This window comes from Typopeltis vanoorti, chromosome 12, assembly GCF_054136105.1.
Source record: "Typopeltis vanoorti isolate ZY-2024b chromosome 12, IOZ_Tvanoo_1.0, whole genome shotgun sequence".
Taxonomy (NCBI): Eukaryota; Metazoa; Arthropoda; class Arachnida; order Uropygi; family Thelyphonidae; genus Typopeltis; species Typopeltis vanoorti.
Genome location: NC_143560.1, coordinates 20819869 through 20843526, shown reverse-complemented (window position 1 = coordinate 20843526; position 23658 = coordinate 20819869). Strand labels below are relative to the sequence as shown.

General features: G+C 35.9%; 1 protein-coding gene across 1 annotated transcript in view; it reads left to right on the top strand.

Moving 5' to 3' along the window:
- LOC150100619 (targeting protein for Xklp2 homolog) overlaps positions 1 to 23658 on the top strand; it is a 293999-nt gene that overhangs the window by 170897 nt on the left and 99444 nt on the right. The window lies entirely within an intron of this gene.

Sequence of the window (23658 nt, the reverse complement as noted above, 5' to 3'; positions counted from 1 at the left end):
TCAAAACACCTTTGCAGGCAGGTACATTGTCCATTTTGGCTCCCTCTGACTTCTGTCTCTTCCCAAAACTAAAACACTTCCTTGCTGGTCAGCATTTTTCTTTGAATCAAGAGGTGATTGCCACTGTAGAGGGGTATTTGGCAGATCCTTACTGAGAACCACTACAGGGACAGGATAATTGCACTGGAGCATTGCTGGAATAAATGTATTAGTCTTCAGATTATGTTGAAAAATAAAAATAATTTTGAAATTATGAATACGTTTTTTCATTGTTAGGCCGTGAACTTTTCAGACAACCCTTGTATACAAGTTGCCCTAGTCCTAAAAATACTTCAGGCGCAAACTTTATTTGCTTACACTTAGATAAAGGATTAAACAAAGTATATACTTTCTTGGTATCTTTAATTTATAGTATAACCAAGTGAAAAAACTTCCAACAAATATTTGTAGTCTCTTCCGTGCACAACTTCCAGTTTGTCTATTTGTTGCATTTTGATTCATACTCTTTTATATGGAATGCTATCACAGGCTTTGTTTATTTTTCATGACTTCATCTTAAGTATTCTTCGAGTATTCTTCATCCTAAGTATCCTGAGGGACGAAAAACGAGAGTTTCTGGGAGAAAAAACCGTCTACCTCCGTACGAAATCGGCTAACTCACCTTTAGTTAAAAGTGACCAGATAAAGGTTCCTCACTTGGTTTTAATCCTTTTTTTCCCCAAGTGGGATAAAAAGGATTAAAATCAAGTTTATAAATTGCTTGGTATTTTTTAACTTAAAGGTTCCTCACATCACTGATGGGAATCGAACCCAGATTTTTCCAACCAAAGGACTTTGTCTATACTGACTGAGCTATGGAGGCTCACACTCTGTCTACCACCACTCCTAAATCTCTAGCTTCATTTGTTTCCTGGAGTACAGTGCCATCAATGTGAATGTGATACACAGCTTATAATCTATTTATCCCAAAATGCGTAACTTTACATTTTTCCACATTAAACTGACACCCATTACCTTTTGCCGTACTGACAGCTGTTTAAATCTTCCTGCAAGTTCTCCACATTGCCTTAATTAACCATCATCACCAACAGCTGAATATTTCCTTTCAGGTCATTTCCTATATTATTTATATGCAAATTAAACAGCAATGGTTCAAGCATTGAACCTTGTGACACACCCCTAGTCACCTGTTTTTGCCTCAATTCTGCCCCTCCATATACTACTTTTTGATAACTATCCATCAGCCACCTTCTTATCCACTTAATCAGCATCATATCTATCCCAGTTTGTTCTAATTTGTGTAACAGTGTTCCATGTGGTATTCTGTCAAATGCCTTTGCAAAATCATCGTGTAGTGATTTCCTTTATCCAACTCAGCTGTTACTCTATTATAAAAGTTGGTAAATTATTAAGGCATTACCGACCATTCACAAAGCTATGTTGTGACCCTCATACAGTATCATATTTTTATCTACCCATTCTTGAATTCTCTTTTTTTTACGAATTTTTCTAGTACTTCTACCACCATGCTTGACATATTGGTTGGTCTATAATTTGCTACTGTAGCCTTAGAATCTCCATTATGCAAAGAAATAATTTTGCCCTCTTTCCACTCCCTGGAACTTTACTAGAGCTGAGACTTAAATTAAACAGCTTAGTCAAAGGCATTGCCAGTTCCCTTGCCCATTCTCCCAAAACCCTACCTGATATTCCATTTAATCCCACAGCTGTATTTACATTGAGATTCTGCAGTATCCTAAGAACCTCCAATTCATCCACCTCTGTTCTTGCATTAGTGCTTGTCACATAGGTTAAAGCAGTAACCTCACTAGAAAGACATGTTTGCAAACTCAACTATTTTATCTGCTTCTGTCTCCTCATGACCATTATCACTCATTAAGGTTAATCTTCCATAGTTATTCTTCCTCTTACTTGGCACATAACAAAAGAACTCTTTGAGATTTTCTTTGGCCTGCTTGGCTAAATTCTTCTCATAATCTGATTTTGCCTTCCTTGCCATGCTAGTCACCTTTTTTTTTATATACCCTCCATAGCATTTTCTTCTTCTTTAGCTCATGCTTAATGATATTACTCATCCATCTAAGTCCTACCCAATTAACCCTCCTTACCCTATGTACACAATTTAATATTCCTTCCTCTAGAAGACCCTTAACTATATCCCATGCACTAATAACATCCTTACCCTACAGTGTTTTATGTCATGGTACAGATTTAAGCTTTTTCCTAAGCATGTCATAATCACCTGCCTTGTAGTTCCACAAATACCTCTAAGAAGAGGTATTTGTAGATAGAATATTACTCATGTTTTACAATTTCCCAGGTCAAGACTGCATGGTCACTTTCACCAATTGGAGGCAACATTCCTTTATTATGGATAGGTCTTCTGATCCTATGACCAGGATCAATACTCTCTATCACATGCTGCCTTAAGTAATTATCTCTCAGCAGGTCCATAAATTCTATTCCCTTCCTGCCATGTGGTCTTTCTTCCTTCCAGTCTATATTCTCCATAGTTGAAGTCCCTCATAATAATCACTTGACCTGTACTCATTGTACTAATTTGTGCAATGCATATCTTCCAGATTATCTGTGGAACTCCCTGGCTTATAGCAACAACCAACTGTATATTTTGTCTTAATCAAACACCAGAATGCTTCAAATGAACAGCCACTCCACCCACTTATCTCCTATTCTTTTTGGTTGCAATTCATTTGCTATCATCAGCAGTACTCCTTCCCCCATCCTATCTTCTCTATCTTCCCTGAAAATACTAAAGCCTTCACATTCTATCCCTGTACTACATCATCTGCTGTTAGCCAAGTCTCACTAATGCCTATAACTTTTGGCGAGGTTGCACTAACCAATGCCAGAAACTCCTCCCTCTTGTTCCTGGCATTAGTATATAGAAACGGCAACATCCCTTTATTCTCCCACCCACCTTTACTCTCTGAATTGACTACCGTATTCAATATTTTTGCTTCAGAGATTAGATTCCTCACTTGGTCATTCTCACACCCGCTCGCTTCATGGATGCCTTCACACAAACTCGCTTGCTTCCACTCTAATTGCTTAAGTTTCCCTGAATTTGCATGTCAGCATACTCAGTGGACAAAACTCTCTCCTAACACCAAAACCATTCAGATGCAGTCCATCTGCATTGTACAAATCCTTCTTTCCATCAAACACACAGATCCACAAATTCTACATCATTCCTTTTGCACAATTTACATAGACTCATTGGCTATTAGTGCCCTCCTCCTCAGTTTGCCTCTATCATAGCATGGTAGGAGACTTACAGTTTTCACCTTCTTGCTCTTCAGTTTTGCCTCTCCCTCATAGAATACTTTTTGCCTCTCAAATCATTGGTATCAACCAAGACAACCATTTCCTTTGACTTATCTTTTTGCATCCGTATGGCATGGCTAATATCTTGAATTTTTGCTCCCAGCCCAGGAAAAATGATTTTGTCATACTTTCATTAAGTACTTCCCTGATTATTGAGCTTCCCATACATAATTTTTTCCTTAACTTGTTTTTCCTGTTTATTCGATCAGTCTTTATTGTTCTTTCGGATCACCTGCTTCTTTCTTTTTTCAGCCCTGCTTAACTCTTACCGCTTATGCAGTTTTTTCAGTTTCGCACTTTGTCCTATGAAGGATAACATTTAAGCGTGCTATTTCTTTATTGCTGTCCATTTCGTTCTCCTCTATTTCCACAATGGAAATTATCGTCAGTATTTGTTACATTTCGTCACCTAACAGACCCTCACTTTTAAAACACTTAACACATACTCTTTCTCCAGTTTCAATTTCCTTCCACATATTCTTCTTTGATTTTCTCGATGCATACATTTCGCGTAAAATGCACTGAATAATATCTCACAAATTCAAATCGTCGGACAACATGGTCTTGCTGCCATTGTTTGTCGCGTTGGTGCCATGCTGACAATATCACCATAAAAATGTTATAAATATACTATTACTCTAAGAACACCAAAGTCTACACTAATACACTATAATACTTGAATTTTCTGATGAAAAAACAAACAAAACAGATAAAAATTGCTTATTTCACACAAGTGCTAAATTACACAACCACTCTCAATATGAAAGTAAAATTGTAATGATTAGCCCATATCTCCAAATTTCCCTCAAATTGTTCCATGTCTTTTATTCATATCCTGTTATGCTGTTTAAATCTCCAACAAGAATCAATTTTTCCTCTTTCAGCTGCCCCTTTAATGACTCCTCTACTTTTCTTCAGTAAAATTTTGCCTGTATGGAACCATAGGCACAAACAAGTTACATTGGCCAAGTTTCCATTTGAAATTTGCCATATCACTACTGGAAATTGGCTGCTATTCAGTCAAGAATTTTATCTTTGTGTTTAGCTAACCCTTCCTCTCCCTGATCACTGCTATGCAAATATTACATCTTATAATTATTAAGCAATATCCTAGCTGTTTTAGTCATTTTTGTTTGGTAGTACAAGTTTTATCAACATGGTACTTCTCTATTTCTTCCAAAAGCTCACTTCTTTTCCATTGATACTGCCATGTTTATAATTCCTGTAAATAACAAGTCTCGTTTAATCTGTAGTGCCCCAGCTAGTATAATTTTCACCATGTGGAACAATCTTTTTTTGTGGTTTAAATTGGTACAGAATAGAGTTATTTCAGTTAAGTCCCAAATTGCCATCTTGAGTCATTCAGTGTCCAGATGGATACCTAGTAACAGTGATTGGAAATTGGATCAGAAGTCCTGATGAGTTCTCCGATTTTCTTAAAGCCTATGTTTACATCTCCTCGCAGTTATCTAGCATTAACCCTCAAATAACCCATATTATTATTATTACTCTTCTTTCATATTCTAGCAACTCATTCTGCTCTGGTTGTGTTTTCCATTTCTGATTTTTCTTCATGTTTTCTACTTGTTTGTGAGTTACTTCTAAATTTCCTTATTTCAAATTTTTCAAGTCCCCCCCCCCTCATAAGATATAATAAAATGCTCTTTCCAGCATTTTTGTACAATAGAAGGCATGTTTGTATATTTACATAACTCAATTCTTTAGTTTCTAATTAATTGTTACTAGCTATATATCAGTTATTTTCTTCATTAGGTTTATCTTATAGATTTGCAGGTGTTACGTCGTTGATTTTTTCTTATAAACTATACTTCTATAGTTTATAAGAAAAAATTCTTATAAACTATGAGAATTTTCGAAAAGGAAACTCTCTGGGATCGTTTCCTTTTCGAACTCTGACAAAATTTGTTTAAGCTGCGCCAGTCAGAGTTCTAGGACAGAAGAATTCTTGCCTCAGAGAAACCTCCCAGAGTTTTAGAGCTACCTAATCTTGTTAAAAGTTTAAAGCGTTTGTAGAAATGTTAGCTTGCAGTCATGGCCTTATCTTCCCCTTATGCATAGGTTCAAACTTTTATGAGTGGTAAAATTAGTCTCATGCTCAGGCTTACATAGCAAAACATGTATTAAGAATCTAATGAGTTTACAAATAGGTTTAAAAATATCAAAGGCATATCACATCATTACTAAATCAATTGACAAACGATGAAAGAACATTCTAATTAATAAAACATACAACTCATATCCTTAGGTTAAATAAATAAATACACACTTAGCATAAAATACATGTTCATAATTCCTAACTTCAATTGTCAACATAGGCCCCTCCACATTAATTAGGTCTCACACAAAATCTTAAATCTTCAGACTACCAGTCCAATGGAACTAACAAATCACTAAACACATTAATCACTCCAAAGTTCTCTAAGTAACTGTCCATCTTCCTATCCAACTAAATTCTCGTTCACTCTTTTCCTCTAATGCTAATTGATAATTGAATAAGAAATTTCTGTACGTTACCACCGCCACTTAAGGTTACCGGTACCTTTCATCCGTCCTTTGTCCTTAGATACCTTTCTGCTTCAGCGGGTCACGTATAGCCATTTTTTGCACTCTGCTGGGCAAACGCTCGTCTCACTGGTCACTGTCATTAGCCTAACCGTTTTCCAGAGGGATCCTTCCGCTGTCTCATCCGGGTAAAAACTTTACCGATGGCCCAAATTGGTGGACGCCATCATCTCACATACAGCTCGTCCGATACTAGTCAGTCAGCAACAGGGAAAGGCCTGCCGTCGGTCATCGTAGAGCTTCCTTCCACTGGTCAGCATCGTAGCTCTGAACGGGAACAGTAAAAACGGGGGTTTGAAACCTGCATGAAACCGCATTTATTCTCCTTCGTAGCGCCCTCTTTTGGTTACAGAAATTTCTCATGGTGCCTTCCTATTCACCCTCACGTTATCACATCACAATTCTTCTCCTTGAAGGACACTCTTTTCGTAGAACGCGAGTTCGATTTGCTTTCCATGAATGCTTTCGCCTTGGGCGTTACACTATTGTAGGTAGCTCGCATGTAACCTTTGTTAGCATTTTCACATGCATTTTGCATAGAGTATATTTTAATCACTAATGCTTTTAAACAACAAAATTTCTATTTAGACAGACAAATTTCTCTTCCTTATTACTTCCTTTAAGGTAATTCAAATATGTTCTCTTTTTACAATTTGTTTTCTTCACTAATAGTACAAGTATTTCTTGGTCAGTATTGTATTCGTGTTAAATCTTGAATGAATGATCCTTTTGATGAAAAGGTCCTCATTCAAGATCTAACACAGGAAATAGCTTGTTCTTCCTTTTGTGTCACCAATTAACTTTTAAGTTAATTAACAATAATTACCTAAAAAATTTCCCAACTTTGATTTAATCCTCTGTTGAAATTAAGTTTAGGACTATTTGATTAAATGTAAAATTTTACATAATGACTAATAAGTACAATTTTGCATTTCACCAAAACTATTTTTGTTAACTTGTTCTTTGTTGATATAGTGTTTTAATACTTTTCTTCTTGTAATAGTTCAACTTTAAATTTTCTCTCTTTAATCTTTTAATCTGTTTTTTTTTTAAGTGCAAGTTTTCATTAAGTAACTTGGTCCATTTATATAACACTAGGTGATAGAACTTGGGTATCAATTATTTTTATTTTTTCATTCCCAAGTCTGTTAGGATAAGTTTCCTATGGTATTTTTCTATATTGATGGAATGTGTTATTTATTTGCCATTTGTTTTCTGTGAAAAACTAATAATTCCATTTTAATTTTGCACTGATTATTAAATCTTCTTTATATCTCTGTGCTATCTGGTTGCTAATTTGTGTATAATAATAATAATAATTTCTGTTCACACAGTTAACAGATAAAAATGTTTGTAGTGTAGGATAGTCTCTCACAATACATCACAATGCAATAAAAATAATAATCTTTGGAAATATTTTTAAGAAGTTTGTATTTGATATGCTCGTACCAGAATTCAGACAGAAGTGCTCAGAGAACTATGGCCCACCATAAATGATTTAGAACATATCTGACTTTGTTAATCAACTATTGTTTAGTTGATGAACAAAGAGTTGCCTACATCCATTATTGAGGAAAAAGAAAAGTAATACAGAAAAAAACAGCATCTTATATAGCAGCAGCTTAACTTACAGGATGTTGCTGATCACTTTATTCTAAAGTTTTGATGTATGCAGAAATGAAAATCCATGCTAGAAACAAGTAACACAAATGTTTTAACAAGAATCCAAACTAAATGGAATGAATGCCTTAATGATTGTCATTCCAAAGGGACTAAGCAATGACATTTTTAAGAATGTCTTTTTAATGTTTTCTTTTGGGAATTGTGGTGTGGTCTCAGAGCTACACATCCATTTTTTCAATTATGATCACTAATATTGAAGGGTCATTCGAGGACCTATCCAATTCCAACTGAAATCATTAAGGAGCTGATGCTATGTAATTTTTGTTATTGATGAAAACAAGTGATTTTGTCTCACACTATGCTCTAGTTGAAAAAAATATTATTTTAATTTTACTGGCATCTTATTAAATATGGCTGCCATTTTCCTTCTTTACTTTAAAATCCTCTCCTCTTATTCAATTTTACCATCCACCCCAATTATTTCACTTGGAAGGACATCATATATAAACAGATAGAGGGGGTGCAGATATTTGGTCTCCCTTCTTTCCTCCCATAGCCAATTTTTGTAAGGAGCATTTCAAAAAAGATGCTGTTAATACTACCATTCTCAGACATGTAGACTGATAATGTGTTCTTCATTTGGCTATATGGTTCAGACACATTACTCTTTCCTCCTCTAACTCAGCAGCCAGCATCTCAGAATCCATTTCACGACAGAAAAAGAAAATAATCACATCTTCCCGTTGGCACTCTTTCTTTCTCAGTTTACAGAATATCTACTCGCATTGAAAGATACATACACAAACTTTCCTGCCATTTCCATCTCCCATACCCAAATGGTATGGTATCATAAAAAACCCTGTTAACAGACCCTCCCACCACTATTCTAATCAGGCTTTCCTCATAGATGAACTTTCTTTTATTTGCAGTCCCTTCCTATCTAATGACTGCAATGCCAAATAGATTAACAAAATAATTGCCCCTCTCATTACCTCATATTCTCTCTCAACTTACAGGTTATAGTAATGCTATTATTATTCCTATCTAGGCAACTTAGAAAAAATACCAGGACTTTAAAAAATATATAATCTCTGCAAGGGTGCTTAAGGGTCAAAGCTGTATAACTGAGAGAAGACCTCCACATAGTATTTAAAGGAATGTGGAGAACCGACCAAGGCTTCTGACCTAATGTCCAATCCTCACCTTCTCGTGGTGCACCCTGTTGGGTATCTACCTGAATACTGAACGAACGAGGATGGGCTGGCAATTTGGGATTTAGCCGACCAAATTGTATTCTTATTAGTTAAACCAAAATAAAAAATGATGGTACAACATGACAAAATTTCATGCCAGCTGGTGCGTCACCCGGTTAAACAAGGCCCCCGTTGTTTTCACCAGGGAACCAGGGCGAACAGCGAAAAGTCAGCTACTGGAACAAATCTTAAAACACACCCCAACTCAACATCACCAGAGTTAAAGATCGGTACTATCAACATAAAAAATCTGAATGGCAAAGAAATGGAGCTAGCTGAGGAATTAGATAAGTACCAGATCGACATTATAGGGGTGACTGAAACAAAAAAGACAAAAACTGGTGAGATCTTTCTGAGCAATAAATACAAAATGTTATATTCAGGCAATGACAATCAAGGAAAAGAAGGAGTAGCCATAGTATTCAACACAAAATATGAGGCTAAATATCTTCTTGAATGGCAGTCAGTCTCAAGTAGAGTAATGTGGGCAAATATGAGAATGGGGAACTGGACAATGAGACTTATTTGTGCCTATGGTTGCACAGAAGATTCTACTAAGGTATAAGTGGAGGAATTTTTTGATGCTTTAGAAAAAGCAACTGACACATTGAAAAAGGAAAAGTTGGTCCTTGTTGGGGATCTGAATAGCAGAGTAGGAAATGATTGTCAGACATACAAAAATATTTTGGGAAAATTTCGAGAAAAGAGCAAAGCTAATAATAATGGCAAATACATGTTGGATTTCTGCTCAGGACATGGACTGGTTATTACTAATACCATGTTCCAACATAAAAATGTGCACAAATTCACATTTGTGCACATGGAGAGAAGAGGCAAGGAATAAGAAAAGTCTCGTTGCCTATGTTATTGTTGATAGTGATGTTTTCTCCCTGGTACAGGACAGAGGACTTGAAATTGGAAGTGATCACTATTTAGTCTTGAGCAGGATAAAATTGAATTTCATATTGAAAAGAATAACATGTAAGAAAGTTTTAAAGCGAATAAAAGTTGAGCAGCTCTCAGATGTGAACTGTAGACTAAAATACACAAAGATCATTGAAGAAAAAATGAAAGAGTTTGACAACAGGAACCAAACCTTGGAGATTCAGTGGCAAGCCTTGAAGAAAACCCTGATTGATTCAGCCAGAGAGGCATGTGGTGAGGTTGTCTGCAAGGACAGAAAAATCAGAACTCCATGGTGGACACAGAAAGTTAAAGAGGCAGTGAAGGAAAAGAAGAAATCATATCAAAAGTTCCTGGCAAATAAGTCAGCTTTTGCTCTTAGAGAATACAGAGACAAATGTAAGAAAGCGAAACACTGTGTAAAACTAGCTAAACAAAGTCATAGGGGAACTTTGGCAAGAACAGAGAAAATAAATATCAATAAGGTGGTAAGATATTCTGGAGGTTGTTGAAGAAGCTTAGGAATGGAGGAAAGAGTGCTGTAAAAGGAGTTAGAGATGATAAAGGTGACATGAAAACAGGAGAAAAAGATATCCTTAAAGTATGGAGTAATTACTTTGCAAAAATGCTAAATGAAACAAGCAGTGATAGTACAGTGGTAAAAAACACTCAACAGGCATACAGTCAGGAATATATATCCATTCTTGATGTAGAAAAAGCCATCAAAGGCTTGAAATGTGGAAAGGCAGCAGGAATAGATGATATTCGACCAGAAATGCTGAATTATAGTGGTATAAAAGTCTTGCAGTGGCTGCACTGCATAGTTCAGAAAGCCTGGACAGAGGGACGAATTTCTGATGATTGGAGTAGAGCTCTAATAGTACCCATATATAAAAAGGTCAATAAAACTGAATGTGAGAATTACAGAGGTATTTCCCTACTAAGTGTTCCTGGCAGGATCTATGCAACTATACTTGAGAAACGGTTGAGAAGAATTGTGGAAGGAAAGCTCGGTGAAGAACAAGCTGAATTCAAGCCAAATAGAGGCTGACAGGATCAGATCTTCACTTTACGACAAATATTCGAGAAAGCATAGGAATATAACAAAGATTTGTATTTAAGTTTTGTCAATATGGAAAAGGCATATGAAAAGGTGCCAAGAGAGAAGCTATTTAATACGCTACCATTATATGGTGTCAATGGGGCATTATATCAAGCAATACTTTGTCTGTATTTGAATTGTAAGTCAGCAGTTAGAATTGAAGGAAGTACAGGAAGATGGTTTAATGTTAAATCTGGTGTGAGACAAGGATGTGCATTATCCCCTCTGTTATTCATTATCTATATGGATCACATTATGAAGGAAAGTGGTATTAAACATGATATCAAAATTGGAGATGTTAATGTCAGCTCTTTGCTTTATGCGGATGATGTTATACTTCTAAATAAATCTGCTACAAGTCTACAAGATTCTCTGACTAAATTGAATAGCTGTTGTAATAGATATGGTATGAAGGTCAGCAATAAAAAGACAAAGACAATAGGGAGAATCATTGAAAATGTCAACTGTGTTGTGAATGGAGAACCTGTGGAACAAGTAAAACATTTCAGCTATTTAAGCTACAAGTCTACAAGATTCTCTGACTAAATTGAATAGCTGTTGTAATAGATATGGTATGAAGGTCAGCAATAAAAAGACAAAGACAATAGGGAGAATCATTGAAAATGTCAACTGTGTTGTGAATGGAGAACCTGTGGAACAAGTAAAACATTTCAGCTATTTAGGCACGATTTTTACTGAAGACGGTAAATTAAATATAGAAATAGACAACAGAATCAGCAAAGCTGGTATGCTAGGAAGTCAATTGAATAAATTCATATGGAATAAGAGAAAAATTAGTCGAAACACTAAAATAGCTGTATACAAGACAGTGTTCAAACCAGTTTTAACTTATGGATCTGAGAGCTGGGTCAGAAGTAAAACACTTGACCAAAGAATAGAGACCTCAGATATGAGAGTCCTGAGATAGATTAGAGGAGTGAACAGATGGCATCAATCGCAATATCATATTAAAAACGAGGATATTTGGAAAGAACTTGACATTGTCAGCATCTAGGAATGCATTAGCAGAGCTAATCTCATGTGGTATGGTCACTTAAACAGAATCTGTGAGGAAAGATTAGCAAAACAAGTGTTCTCTGCCAGGTTTTCAGGAAAATGACCCAGAGGAAGACCAAGATATAGGTGGATTGATACAGTAAAAAGTGCCTTAGAAGACAGAAATATAAGACCTGATAATACTGGAGTCTTGACAGGTAACAGACTGATTTGGTGGAAAATTATATATAGGAAGTTAGTAATGGTGTAAATTTTTCATGTAGTACTATCATATCCTGTACACCCCTTGAGGGTACATGTCAGGAATTTCATGATTTTGATTTTAATCCCTGCACTGTGCTTTCAAATGCCATATGAAGCTGGCTATCCTTATCTGCTAAGGATCAGCTGCCTCTCCTTTCTATGCCAAGTGTGTACAAGGTTCCCTGTTCTTGCAACATGTATTATGGACACACTGAGAGATCTGCTAACATCCTCCCTGAAGAATGTAAGAAATATTACACAATGCCACAACTATGGTCAATCAGGTCTACCTGATTGACCATACCTGGGACACCTTGCACAGAATCAAACGAAGGAAAAAACTGCTGCACTTCACCACTGCAAATACAAACTTGAACATTTTTTTTGGAATCAGCATCAGATTTCTTTTTTTTTTTTTTTAAAAAAAGATAGTTGCGCGAAAACAGTAATTCTTAGATGTCATAAGGGATGCCATTTTTTTTTAAGACTTGAGACTTCTAGTCTAACATTTTCCACTTATTGTTTGTGCTTATCAAAACATGATAGCAAAACAGGTGTTTTATCTCAAGATGGTGAGTACCATTTTGGCATCAAAGACGTGTTTTACTAACCTTTCCTTTCCCATTCTCTAAATGACCATACTATCTTAGATTAGCTCTGCTCACATGTTCTTGAATGCTAACAGTGTCAAGTTTCTTCCTAATATCTTCATTTGTAATATGATTATGCCTTGGTTCCATCTATTCACTTTTATGATCTCCCCCTTCCCCTCTGCAGAACTTGTATCTGTGTCTCTAGTCTCCGATCAGCTGCGTTATTTCTCGCCCAAATCACAAATTTGTAAGTTAAAATTTCAAATATTATAAATGGTTATTTCAACATGCCAGTACCTCAAAGAATTATTGGTAGAGAGTCCTTGCTAAATGTTTTTTTTTGTAAATTTTAGTCTCTCGCTTAAAGTTTGTATTAAGACATTGTCTGAAAATTGTGGTGATATAAGGTGGGAATTTTTCCTTGCTCTAACATGCATGGTTTATTTCTACTGGTATGAGGTTAAGAGATCTGTTCATAGCTAACTAGCTTGTCATTGACACTACTGTCATTCATGCGAAAATCATCCACTTGAAAAACATCCTAGAGTAAACAGAATTTTTTTAATTAATGAAGTTATTTAATTGTGCTGATGATGCGAACGGGCATTTTCAGGGAAATAATCATTCACATCATTAGCACAATTAAATAACATTGTCGCTCTTACACTCATATTCTCACCATTCCTCGCATTATAATTTAGTTTCCCTGACTATGTTAGGTGTCATGCCAGTTTCTCAAGACTCGTTCCAAATATATTCAGGTGTAGGCTGTCCCTCTTTTACAAATCTGATCTTCCCTTAAATTCTCTTTACACATCCATTCCTTCTACATAGCCTTATACATCAAATCGTTTGCCATCATAGCCCTTCTTAATTCATTTTTATCATGTCGAGGTAATATACTTACGATTTTCACTTTCTCACTCTCACCTCTTCTAACAACCCTTTCGTGTCCTTTCTCAGTTATTTTATTATTCCTCTGCTATATTAATATTACTTTGTTATTTTTTAGGACTCTGATATTGGCTGATCTTATATTCAGTCTTCTTAAGCAGTTCTATCTGCATCAGTCTGCATAGATCTTGACCATCCTGGCATCAGTAATATCTGATATAAAATAATATAGAAAGCACATTTATTCTGAATAAAATATATGGAAGTGTAAAAAATGCTACACATTTTTTCTTCACACTTTTATTGGGAGATGATACTGCTCTGTAGATTTACATTGTGGAATTTTTTTTTTATGTTAATCCACTTGCAAAAGATTATAGGCCTGTTGGTACACTGTGAGTGGGCGGACTAAGAATTAAATATTGCAAAGATAGTGCTGGAGAGATATAGGACTTTTCAAGTGCTCCTCCAATAAGCAGAGCAGTGTTTTCACACTGAACAACTGACAGTAGTTAAAGTGATTTATCTACTATCTAAAACTGTTCACAAACATCCAATCTACAGTGGGATTCAAACCTGTAGTCTGATGATTGAAGACACTGTTGTCTTCTTTGGCAATCGGGTAGACAAGACCCTGAGTAAGGCAGCTGTCATCTGATAGCTCACTTTCTTGAAGCTTGAGGATATCAACAGTATGCACATCAGAGGTTCATAGTGTTTGTGTTCCTCCCTTTCTTAAGAAAAATAAGTATACCCAAAATGATAAACTAAACGAAGAACTACAAAATAACCTCAAACAAAGTAGAACAGCAAGTCACCAGGATAAGATAATATAAACACAGAACTTATTAAAGTTGCATGTAAAGAATTTAACATCAGATTTCTAAAAATTAATAAACCAAGTATACAAAGAGGGAAAATCCCCAAAAAGCTGGGGTAGAGCTCTAGTGATATCAATTTATAAAAAAGGTCTAAAAACTAATTGCAATAATTATCATTCAGTACAGGATACAAAATATGTGCAAAATTATTAACAACAAATTAATATCCTATACAGAATCACAATTGGGAAAAGAACAGAACTAATTCTGTAACGGAAGATCATGTATATACTCAGCTTTTATCTTAAAAATAATTATAGAAAAACATAGAGAATACAGTGTTGAAACACACATAGCTTTCATCGATTATATTAAAGCATTTGACAAAATTCTGAGCAATAAACTATGGAAAACTCTAAAGGAATATCACATTCCAAATCAATATACAATGCTCTATTAAACATATACCATAATAATGAAATAGCAATAAGGCAAAATTATATCATATCCACTTGGAAACCAATAAATAGAGGAGTCCATCAAGGCTTAAGTTCAACAGACTAACAAATCTATTGAACTACGTATAGAGGAGCATAAGAGAGAGAGAGACATTTCCTATAAAAGATCACATGCATCTGCACTATCCAGTCATATTCTTTTCTCAAATAATCCTCATGATGATCTACAGAGTTATTCAGTTTGCTGGGATAAATCCGAAAACATTTTTCGCTGCAGTGATGAGTTTGAAAGGAAAATCATGGAGTCCAGGGAAATCCTCCTTAATCCTGAACATTTGAACAGCAATTTGAGTTACGACATCCCTGATAGCCATGCTGCAGCTGTTCAATACTGGCGTTCACGAGAACTTGCAAGCATGCATGCAACAAACAATAGCGCGTTAGATAGAACAACTTGAAAAATACGATGTTTTCTGTGTCAATTATGTATTGCATTTTTTGCCTGTAATTCTCAGTTTTTTGTAACTTCAATTTTTATTATTGTGTTCTACCTTTAGTGGATACCTGATAAAGGCTGAAACTAGTTGTATCATTTTTGTTGAAACTTAATATTTTATCTCGGTTTAAAGTCATTAAATATTTATTTTTTTAAATATATATATATATATATGAACAATATTATCAAAAAATGGAGAGAAGTAAATACATGTGGCTTCCAAATCAATCGACATACAAAAATAGACACATTACTTTTTGCTGATGATCAGATCATCTTTGGAAAAACTGAAGATGAATTACAGAAATCAATTTATAATTTAAATAATATTATACAACAATATGGCCTAGATATAAGTTAAGGGGATAAAAATCCCTTATTGTTTTTCAGCCAGTAAGCGAAACTAAGATCGAAAACTACGATCTGTAACGTTTCATGCCGACGAACTGTCAGCGTATCCAAGCGTAAGTGACCACTTGGTAGTGCCACACCACGGCAACTCGTTGCAAAGGTGGAGCAAGTCCCTCATTGTTCTTGATATTTTCTCATAATGTAAAACACACAGCTCTTAAGAGATGTAGTACTGTTTTACATTATGAGGAGAGGTCACTACCCAGACCGGTTTCAACCTTTTTTGAGGTTTCATCAGTGAGTAGCTAGACCTAGAATATTCAGAGTTTAAGTGAAGAAAACTTACATACTTTTGCTGTACGATTGCCCGAAAGGTGTGTCACTATATTATAATATAACCTAGTATAACTAAGATGAAAAGCCAAAACGGCTATTTTTTTCTGGCGAGGTTGATATAAGTTAAGGGGATAAAAATCCCTTATTGTTTTTCAGCCAGTAAGTGAAACTAAGATCGAAAACTACGATCTGTAACGTTTCACGCCGACGAACTGTCAGCGTATCTTCTTACTTCTTACCCAGCTCAGATCCATAAGTTAAAATTAGTTTGAACACTGTCTTGTATACAGCTAATTTAGTGTTCTGACTAATATCTCTCTTATTCCATATGAATTTATTCAACTGACTTCCTACCATACCAGCTTTGCTGATTCTGTTGTCTATTTCTATATTTAATTTACCATCTTCAGTAAAAATCGTGCTAAGTAGCTGAAATGTTTTACTTGTTCCACAGGTTCTCCATTCACAACACAGTTGACATTTTCAATGATTTTGCCTATTTTCATTGTCTTTGTCTTTTCATTGCTGACCTTCATACCATATCTATTACAACAGCAATTGAATTTATTCAGAGAATCTTGTAGCGGATTTATTTAGAAGTATAACATCATCCACATAAAGCAAAGAGCTGACATTAACATCTCCAATTTTGATACCAGGTTTAATACCACTTTCCTTCATAATGTGATCCATATAGATAATGAATAACAGAGGGGATAATGTACATCCTTGTCTCACACCAGATTTATCATTAAACCATCTTCCTGTACTTCCTTCAATTCTAACTGCTGACTTACAACTCAAATAAAGACCAAGTATTGCTTGATATAATGCTCCATTGACACCATATAACTGCAGCATATTGAATAGCTTCTCTCTTGGCACTTTCTCATATGCCTTTTCCAAATCGACAAAACTTAAATACAGATCTTTGTTATATTCCCATGCTTTCTCGACTATTTGTCGTAAAGTGAAGATCTGATCCTGACAGCCTCTATTTGGCCTGAATCCAGCTCATTCTTCACCAAGCTTTTCCTCCACAATTCTTCTCAACCATTTCTCAAGCATACTTGCATAGATCTTGCCAGGAACACTTAGTAGGGAAATACCTCTGTAATTCTCACATTCAGTTTTATTTCCCTTTTTATATATGGGTACTATGAGAGCTCTACTCCAATCATCGGGAATTTGTCCCTCTGTCCAGGCTTTCTGAACTATGCAGTGCAGCCACTGTAAGACTTTTATACCACCATACTTCAGCATTTCTGGTCGAATATCATCTACTCCTGCTGCCTTTCCAAATTTCAAGCTTTTGATGGCTTTTTCTACTTCAAGTATGGATATGTATTCCTGACTGCATGCCTGGTCAGTGTTTTTTATCACTGTACTGTCATCACTGCTTGTTTCATTTAGCAGTTTTTCAAAGTAATTACTCCATACTTCAAGGATATCTTTTTCTCCTGTTTTCATGTCACCTTTATCATCTCTAACTCCTTTTACAGCACTCTTTCCTCCATTCCTAAGCTTCTTCAACAACCTCCAGAATATCTTACCACCTTATTGATATTTATTTTCTCTGTTCTTGCCAAAGTTCTCCCATGACTTTGTTTAGCTAGTTTTACACAGTGTTTCGCTTTCTTACATTTGTCTCTGTATTCTGTAAGAGTAAAAGCTGACTTATTTGCCAGGAACTTTTGATATGCTTTCTTCTTTTCCTTCACTGCCTCTTTAACTTCCTGTGTCCACCAGGGAGTTCTGATTTTTTTATCCTTGCACACAACCTCACCACATGCCTCTCTGGCAGAATCAATCAATGTTTCCTTCAGAGTTTGCCACTGAATCTCCAAGGTTTGATTCCTGTTCTCAAACTCTTTCATTTTCTTTTCTATAATATTTCTGTATTTTAGTCTACAGTTCACATCTGAGAGCTGCTCAACTTTTATTCGCTTTAAAACTTTCTTACATGTTATTCTTTTCAATATGAAATTCAATTTTATCCTGCTCAAGACTAAATAGTGATCACTTCCAATTTCAAATCCTCTGTACACTCTGGTGTCCTGCACCAGGGAGAAAACATCACTATCAACAATAACATAGTCAATGAGACTTTTCTTATTCCTAGCCTCTTCTCTCCATGTGAATTTGTGCACAGTTTTATGTTGGAACATGGTGTTAGTAATAACCAGTCCATGTCCTGAGCAGAAATCCAACAGATATTTGCCATTATTATTAGCTTTGCTCTTTTCTCCAAATTTTCCCAAAATATTTTTGTATGTCTGACAATCATTTCCTACTCTGGTATTTAGAACCCCAACAAGGACCAACTTTTCCTTTTTTACTGTGTCAGTTGCTTTCTCTAAAGCATCAAAAAATTCCTCCACTTCTACCTTAGTAGAACCTTCTGTGGGACCATAGGCACAAATAAGTCTCATTCTCCAGTTCCCCATTCTCATATTTGCCCACATTACTCTACTTGAGACTGACTGCCATTCAAGAAGATTAGCCTCGTATTTTGTGTTGAATACTATGGCTACTCCTTCTTTTCCTTGATTGTCATTGCCTGAATATAACATTTTGTATTTATTGCTCAAAAAGATCTCACCAGTTTTGGTCTTTTTTGTTTCAGTCACCCCTATTATGTCGATCAGGTACTTATCTAATTCCTCAGCTAGCTCCATTTCTTTGCCATTCAGGCTTCTTACGTTAATAGTACCGATCTTTAACTCTGGTGATGTTGAGTTGGGGTTTGTTTTCAGATTTGTTCCAGTAGCTGACTTTTCGCTGTTCGCCCTGGTTCCCTGGCGAAAACAACGGGGGCCTTGTTTAACCGGGCGACGCCCCAGCCGGCATGAAATTTTGTCATGTTGTACCATCATTTTTTATTTTGGTTTAACCAATAAGAATACAATTTGGTCAGCTAAATCCCAAATTGCCAGCCTTTCCTCGTTTGTTCAGTATCAAAGTAGATACCCAACAGGGTGCACCACGAGAAGGTTAGGATTGGACATTAGGTCAGAAGCCCTGGTCGGTTCTCCACATTCCTTTAAAGGCTATGTGGAGGTCTCCTCTCAGTTATACAGCTCTGACCCTTAAGCACCCCTGGAGTAATTAATGGAATCTTTAAACCTAACTATGTACAGAAACACACAAGACTCAGAGTTTACAAAACAATAGCTAAACCTACGCTATTATATTGAAGTGAGATCTGGACCTTCGAGAAAAAAAAAAGACATACAGAGAATTCAGACAGCAGAAATGAAATTCCTTAGGAAAACAGAAAAACTTACTCTATTAGATAAAAAAAGAAATAGTGAAATAATTAAAAATCTCAAAATTAATCCCATAACAGACTCAATGATCAAATATATCAAAAACTGGCTGCACCATATAGCAAGAATGCAGAGAGAAAAGTTACCAAAAAAGATCTTAACATATAATTCTAGAGGAGCAAGGGATAGGGGACGACCAAGAAGAAATGGACTGAGTCCGAAACAGGCCACATGGCCTAGAGCCTGGATAGGAAGACGACGACAAACTAGACCCAGCTGTTTCTTTGTTGCATTAATATCTTTGTTACTAAATACTCAATTGCCTACCTGGTTTGTTGATGGTTAACATTCTTGCTCTCCAGCTAAACAGGTTTTGAAATCTGTATCTCACCATGGGCATATATGTTTGTCGATGTCTTTAGGTGGGAGATGAATTTTATTGTTCACTGTGAGACCACCTCCTTTCATACCGGAAGCCTAATATTGATTGAAAAGATTGCATTTAGTCTGTAAAGTACAGTTTCTGAATTATACAAAAAATAAATACACCAACACAAAAATATAAATAAAATAAAATTCCAAAAAATAGATCTCTTGGTCTACTGTATTAATATACTACAAGTTTACTAACGTTCATGGGTGATAGTCACAAAAATAAAGTAATAAATAAATGACATTTGTTATTTATAATTGTACAAAAAGTTAGCTTTTTAAAAAAACGCTATCTCCATCTCTTTGCAAATTAGACTTCCATGGACTTGTTTTATAAAATTCCTAACAGATGTCCATATTGTTTGCTTGCACTTGGATAAAGGATTAAACCAAGTATATAACTTCTTGGTATCTTTAAACTCTTCTCATATTTTAGATCCATTGGTTGATATCTATGTGGTACACTTGTCTTTTCATATTTGGTTTTGTAATATGAAATTAATATTAATTATTTTGAAATTTCATCATCATCATCATCAAATTCCTGCCATGTACCCTCAAGGGGTGTACAGGATATGACAGTACTACATGAAAAAATTACATCATTACTAACTTCCTATTTACAATTTTCCTCCAAATCAGTCTGTTACTTGTCAAGACTCCAACATTATCATATCTTATATTTCTATCGTCTAAGGCACTTTGTACCATATCAATCCACCTATATCTTGGTCTTCCTCTGGGTCGTTTTCCTGCCAACCTGGCAGAGAACACTTGTTTTGCTAATCTTTCCTCTCCCATTCTATTTAAGTGACCATACCATCTGAGATTAGCTTTGCTAACGCATTCCTGGATGCTGACAATGTCAAGTTCTTTCCTAATATCCTCATTTTTAATATGATATTGCCATTGATGCCATCTGTTCACGCCTCTAATCTTTCTCAGGACTCTCATATCTGCGGTCTCTAGTCTTTGGTCAAGTGTTTTACTTCTGACCCAGCTCTCAGATCCATAAGTTAAAATTGGTTTGAACACAGTCTTGTATACAGCTAATTTAGTGTTCCGACTAATTTCTTTCTTATTCCATATGAATTTATTCAACTGACTTCCCACCATACCAGCTTTGCTGATTCTGTTGTCTATTTCTATATTTAGTTTACCATCTTCAGTAAAAATTGTGCCTAAGTAGCTGAAATGTTTTACTTGTTCCACAGGTACTCCATTCACAACACAGTTGACATTTTCAATGATTCTGCCTATTTTCATTGTCTTTGTCTTTTTATTGCTGACCTTCATACCATATCTATTACAACAGCTATTCAATTTAGTCAGAGAATCTTGCAGATTTGTAGCGGATTTATTTAGAAGTATAACATCATCCGCATAAAGCAGAGAGCTGACATTAACATCTCCAATTTTGATATCAGGTTTAATACCACATTCCTTCATAATGTGATCCATATAGATAATGAATAACAGAGGGGATAATGTACATCCTTGTCTCACACCAGATTTAACATTAAACCATCTTCCTGTACTTCCTTCAATTCTAACTGCTGACTCACAACTCAAATAAAGACTAAGTATTGCTTGATATAATGCCCCATTGACCCCATATAACTGCAGCGTATTGAATAGCTTCTCTCTTGGCACCTTGTCATATGCCTTTTCTAAATCAACAAAACTTAGATACAGATCTTTGTTATATTCCCATGCTTTCTCGACTATTTGTCGTAAAGTGAAGATCTGATCCTGACAGCCTCTATTTGGCCTGAATCCAGCTTGTTCTTCACCAAGCTTTTCTTCCACAATTCTTCTCAACCGTTTCTCAAGTATACTTGCATAGATCTTGCCAGGAACACTCAGTAGGGAAATACCTCTGTAATTCTCACATTCAGTTTTATTTCCCTTTTAATATATGGGTACTATGAGAGCTCTACTCCAATCATCGGGAATTCGTCCCTCTGTCCAGGCTTTCTGAACTATGCAGTGCAGCCACTGTAAGACTCTTATACCACCATACTTCAGCATTTCTGGCCGAATATCATCTACTCCTGCTGCCTTTCCACATTTCAAGCCTTTGATGGCTTTTTCTACTTCAAGTATGGATATGTATTCCTGACTGCATGCCGGGTCAGTGTTTTTTATCACTGTGCTGTCATCACTGCTTGTTTCATTTAGCAGTTTTTCAAAGTAATTACTCCATACTTCAAGGATATCTTTTTCTCCCGTTTTCATGTCACCTTTATCATCTCTAATTCCTTTTACAGCACTCTTTCCTCCATTTCTAAGTTTCTTCAACAACCTCCAGAATATTTTGCCACCTTCTTGATATTTATTTTCTATATTCTTGCCAAAGTCCTCCCATGACTTTTGTTTAGCTGGTTTTACACACTGTTTAGCTTTCTTACATTTGTCTCTGTATTCTGTAAGAGTAAAAGCTGACTTATTTGCCAGGAGCTTTTGATATGCTTTCTTCTTTTTCTTCACTGCCTCTTTAACTTCCTGTGTCCACCAGGGAGTTCTGATTTTTTTATCCTTGCACACAACCTCACCACATGCCTCTCTGGCAGAATCAATCAATGTTTCCTTCAGAGTTTGCCACTGAATCTCCAAGGTTTGATTCCTGTTCTCAAACTCTTTCATTTTCTTTTCTATAATATTTCTGTATTTTAGTCTACAGTTCACATCTGAGAGCTGCTCAACTTTTATTCGCTTTAAAACTTTCTTACATGTTATTCTTTTCAATATGAAATTCAATTTTATCCTGCTCAAGACTAAATAGTGATCACTTCCAATTTCAAATCCTCTGTACACTCTGGTGTCCTGCACCAGGGAGAAAACATCACTATCAACAATAACATAGTCAATGAGACTTTTCTTATTCCTAGCCTCTTCTCTCCATGTGAATTTGTGCACAGTTTTATGTTGGAACATGGTGTTAGTAATAACCAGTCCATGTCCTGAGCAGAAATCCAACAGATATTTGCCATTATTATTAGCTTTGCTCTTTTCTCCAAATTTTCCCAAAATATTTTTGTATGTCTGACAATCATTTCCTACTCTACTATTTAGATCCCCAACAAGGACCAACTTTTCCTTTTTCATTGTGTCAGTTGCTTTTTCTAAAGCCTCAAAAAATTCCTCCACTTCTACCTTAGTAGAACCTTCTGTGGGACCATAGGCACAAATAAGTCTCATTGTCCAGTTCCCCATTCTCATATTTGCCCACATTACTCTACTTGAGACTGACTGCCATTCAAGAAGATTAGCCTCGTATTTTGTGTTGAATACTATGGCTACTCCTTCTTTTCCTTGATTGTCATTGCCTGAATATAACATTTTGTATTTATTGCTCAGAGAGATCTCACCAGTTTTGGTCTTTTTTGTTTCAGTCACCCCTATTATGTCGATCTGGTACTTATCTAATTCCTCAGCTAGCTCCATTTCTTTGCCATTCAGGCTTCTTACGTTGATAGTACCGATCTTTAACTCTGGTAATGTTGAGTTGGGGTTTGTTTTCAGATTTGTTCCAGTAGCTGACTTTTCGCTGTTCGCCCTGGTTCCCTGGCGAAAACAACGGGGGCCTTGTTTAACCGGGCGACGCCCCAGCCGGCATGAAATTTTGTCATGTTGTACCATCATTTTTTATTTTGGTTTAACCAATAAGAATACAATTTGGTCGGCTAAATCCCAAATTGCCAGCCCATCCTCGTTCGTTCAGAATCAAAGTAGATACCCATCAGAGTGCACCACGAGAAGGTGAGGATTGGACATTAGGTCAGAAGCCCTGGTCGGTTCTCCGCATTCCTTTAAAGGCTATGTGGAGGTCTCCTCCCAGTTATACAGCTTTGACCCTTAAGCACCCATTTTTGAAATTTTTTATTATTAAATATGGAAGTACAGGAGAGAATAAGC